The 4,719-nt window shown below is 38.2% G+C and overlaps 2 non-coding genes across 2 annotated transcripts; both read right to left on the bottom strand.

Moving 5' to 3' along the window:
- Nucleotides 1-363: 363 nt before the first annotated feature.
- Nucleotides 364-470, bottom strand: LOC124892317. Its single transcript, XR_007050185.1, has one exon. It is a non-coding gene; the product is annotated as a small nucleolar RNA R71 (small nucleolar RNA).
- Nucleotides 471-4,301: 3,831 nt separating this feature from the next.
- On the bottom strand, nt 4,302-4,457 carry LOC124892315. The gene has a single exon (XR_007050184.1). It is a non-coding gene; the product is annotated as a 5.8S ribosomal RNA (ribosomal RNA).
- Between the last annotated feature and the right edge of the window lie 262 nt (nt 4,458-4,719).

Genomic DNA, 4,719 nt, shown 5'->3' with positions numbered 1-4,719 from the left:
GACCTTAATTATGATGGAATAGATGGAGTAGGTGAAATGGGTGAAATTATTTTTCTACCATTAGAACCTGGGGCAAAATTCAACAAAACGAGCACTATAATTCAACTCCTTCATCTGAAAGGGTTATTTGGTGGACTATCTGGGGATGATCCGAACTTGCATCTGGTGAACTTTATCAACATTTGTAAATGTTTCGATAACCCAGGAGTGGGTTAGAATTCTATTCGTTTGAGATTGTTTTCGTTGTCTCTGTTTGGGGAGGCAACATTATGGCTTAATAAGCTGACAACCAATTCTATAACCAATGAGAGGCAGTTGAAAGGAGCTTTTCTAGAAGGTTTCTTTCCATCTTCCATAAGGGTAAAGTTGAGGGATGAGATCAGTAACTTTAGACAGCTCCCAACTGAAGCCTTGTATGAAACCTGGGAGAGATTTAAAAAGAAGCTAATGCAGTGTCCGAACCACAACATGATGGACATACAATTGATGGAGAATTTGTATAGGTCTCTTAACTCTATGAAAAAACCTATTGTAGATAATACAGCTTGCGGTTTGTTTATTGATCTTACATTCCCAGAGGCTTCAGAAATGTTAGTGAGAATGACAAAACAGAGTCGGGCATAGCATACCAGAGACTCTGTGGTAGCAAGACCCACTGTTTCTGTTAGTATGACTATGGAACAATGTACAAGAGACGAGGCCACGTGACAGGTGGGAATACTCACCCTCGGTTGATTGGGAAATCAACAAGGGTTGCTCGTCATTTGCTCCTCATCTTCACACTCTTCCATTATTTTAAATAGCTCCACAGACATGATATCATCTAAATATAACATAGAATAATGTTTTGAATGATTGACCTCTATATCTATCTCCTCATGAATTAATGGCTTTATGTCTTGATACATATCACATATAATATCATACGTTTCTTTCTGGAGTTCCAACATTCATTAAAACATAGCTTCAATGCAACTCTTTTTGGTTCTTCGTTCTTTCTTTACTGGACCATAAGACCTATCAACCACATAAAGAACAATCATACTCCTGGTAGGATTGAGATGGTGTGCACATCTCTCTCCAGGGAGCATATCTACAATCTTGGAAAAAGTAAGGTCCATCACAATATGGACATGGATCATCAAGATAAGATTTTCAACCACCAAGCTCATGTTCCTTCCACGATGCCACATTAATAAGTAAACTAAAATAAAAATTTACCTAACACAATAAATAAAAGAAAACTAAAAACAAATATTTACAAGATTGAATTCAAGCAAGTTGGCTAAAATTCAAAACCAACTCAATACGCCAAATTGTTTCTCCGTAAAAGGCACCATTTTTTATTACTCTATACTTACACGTCAATTTAGTGAAAGGCGGTCGATTTCAATATATTTACCCAACTTTGGAGTTGGAGTCGAATCAACGAGGAACAATTTGAGTGAAGATTAAACTAATTTGAAACTATATCTATAAGTTGAATTCAAACAAATGATATGAAAAGATAAAATGTGGATTTAGGATGATCAAAAAACTATTAAATTTTTAACTTGCTTTAGAGCTCAAAACTGAAATTTTGATAGTTCAAATCAGTGATAGAGAGGAACTTGGGTTGTGATCGCTATGATTGTTAATCCCTATTGAATAATAACTATATTATTGGGTTCTCATGACTTATGGGAAACATCAAATTAACAGTTTTGATAGTCCATCTAAGTGTTTCTCAACCTGCCTATATGTTGAACTCCCAAATTCTCTCAAACTTAGGAAATCATTCTATTCATACAGATTTTATCTCAAGTTGATCAATCTTGTTACAACATTAATCATTAGATGGGAGCTTAACCTTCCCAAATCCTTATTTATAATTTTTTACCTTTAGTTTATTTCTTTGTTCGAGCAAATCAACATAAGGCGGGATTTATTAGTTGCAACCAATAAATAATAATCATAATAAAGGAATTATCAACATGTCCCCACAATCAGTCAAATCCTAACCAACTATTAAATCCATGGGGTAATAATTACAGATAACACAACCCTAATTGTGGGTTTTAGTTCCACATGAGAAAGAAAGAGATAGCAACAATTGTAATCATCACTTAAAGTAATTAAACTTACAAAAGATGAAGTCTGGAGTTGATTCTCTTCTAAGTTCAAGAGAAAATTCCCACCACCAAATCAAAGAGTTGAAAATTGAATTCAAAGTTTTGAGTCATAAAAAAAGGTTTCTTTTTCTTTGGAATAAGATCAAGATGTTCCGCCCCTTTTTTAATTAGAAAACCATAACATATGATTTAAATACTTCATCCTAATTATGGAAACAAAATCACAGATCATAATATTTTCTAAGACAGACGACAACGTTTGTGATGGCTTATCACGAGTTTGATGCCTTATCAAGAATGTTGGCAGCTTCTCTTCATATTTGAACAGGTTGTGTCTTCAGCTGACGATAAAGCCTGATGACTTATTAGACATGTGACGACTTATCTGAATTATCATCGCTTCTGCACGTAAAGTTCTCAAGCACTGTCTAAGCCTGATGACGAGCTTGATGGCTTATCACAACTCTGACAGCCTATCACAGGTTATGGTCACTTCTTCCAGCTGAATCTCATTCTCTATCTAAGGTTGATGGTAACTCTAATAGCTTATCACAAGGCTGATGACATATCAGACAAGCCGTCAGCTATACTTCCCTCTCTACTTGATCAGAAATCAACACTTTTACTTCCATTATTGCTAGTTCTCTTACATCTTGACTTTTGCTGCAATATCAAAGAGAAAATAATCAAAAATGATAAAATTTTCTTAAGACTTTGCAATTATTCTCATTTAAAAGCCTCAAATGTGTTAATATCTGCTCACACATCATTGACCAACATCCTTTGTGGGATCTAGGATATGCACTGTTTGGCAACATAAATTGGCTTCCGATTCATCCTACATCGTAAGTTCTACTTGCCAAAAATGGACCGCTTGGATCTCTTGATTGCATAGCACGGCTCAACAAAGCAGTTGCGTTGTCCTACCTATTTAATGTTTGAGGATATTTCAAGGAAGTTATACCCCTGTGGCCTCTAATCCTGGGATTTACTCAATAGAACTAGCACGCTAGCTCCAGCTATCCTGAGGGAAACTTTGGAGGGAAACAACTACTAGATGGTTTGATTAGTCTTTTTCCTCTATACCCAATTCATATAGACAATTTACACATCAGTATCATTATGGGCCTCCTTCAGAATTTTATCTAGCTTCTCCTTTCTCAGGCATAGTTCACCATCTTTTGGGGTTAGATAGGTATCCTCACATTCAAACTATTCCAACAAGATCAATGACAGTTAATGGTGCACCATCAGAGAGATCCCTCTAATAAACTTTCTTACGTCTTACGGTTTTACTACCCTATTGACTCGCACACATGTCAGACTCCTTGGTCAGTGTTTCAAGATGGTCCGATTAGGGAGTGCACCGGCCAATGTCTGTGGTGCATCGATGCTAAAGCATGCTAGAGGCACGCGCTGCCTACCATAATTGGGGAGATGATGTTTCATGAATGTATCGAGAGCCCGGGATTTGTCCTCCCCTAATCCATAATGGTCAATGCCCCAATTCAATCGGCTGACCAGCTCGTTGCCATTCCACATCCGATCGAGGTGCATCTCCGGCCCACATCTGCCTTTCTCTTAATAATTTCAAGTACTCTTAGACTCACTTTTCAAAGTCATTTTCATATTTCCGTCGTGGTACTTTTTCTTTATTGGTATGTCTCTCGTATTTATCCATAGACAAAATTACCCAACTTGTAGACAATGCCTTGCGGTGCGATAGGGTTCAGGCACAACGGGGCTCTCACCCATTCTGGCACCCCCTTTCTGGGAACTTGGGCCCAGTCTGCCGCTGAGGATTCTTCTCCAGACTATAATTAGGACTATGGAGACTCCTAATTCTATGGCCTAGCTATTCCCGATTCTCTCATTGTTACTATGGTAATCCTTATAAGTTTTATTTCCTTCGCTTATTGATATGCTTAAACTCAGTGGGTAATCCCGCCTGTCTTGGGGTGGCGGTCAGAGTTCCTAAGTGTGATATGGTCGTGGAGTCCAAATGCATGATGTGTTGTAGCCGCGACAAAAAAAAAGTTTAGTTACAACCACCACTTTCCATGATGTCCGTTGATATAGACTCGTATTTAGGCCAGTTGGGAGCTCGAGGCATATGAGTGGCCAGTACCTGTCCCACAACGATAACACACCCCATGATTAAGGTATAACATGAGGAGGCAATGCGATGCGTGATGCCCAGGTAGACGTGCCCTCGGCATAATAGCTTTGGGCATATCTTGCGTTCAAAGACTTGATGGTTCATGGGATTCTACAATTCACACCAAGTATCATATTTCTCTATGTTCTTCATCGATACGAGAATTGATATATCCATTGTTGAGAGTCATTTTTATTTGTAGAGGAAGCTTAGTTTTCCCCGATGCACGTCGCAAAATTGGCTTGAGGAGCACGCTATCAATTTAATTATTCCTTGGTATTTTTCACACTGGGGTTCGTTAGTTGTGCGGAGGGCCGAAGCATATCGCCCCTGTGGACTCCCTAGTAGTTAAACATATTTATGGGTTGTTCTGTTGTGCTGTTTTTGAGAATAATCCTTCCACAGGGTAACCTACAGAAACCTTATTACGACTTCTCATTCCCCTAAATG

The sequence above is a fragment of the Capsicum annuum genome, unplaced genomic scaffold, assembly GCF_002878395.1.
Source record: "Capsicum annuum cultivar UCD-10X-F1 unplaced genomic scaffold, UCD10Xv1.1 ctg4585, whole genome shotgun sequence".
NCBI lineage: Eukaryota > Viridiplantae > Streptophyta > Magnoliopsida > Solanales > Solanaceae > Capsicum > Capsicum annuum.
This window is presented reverse-complemented; position numbering and strand designations above follow the sequence as displayed.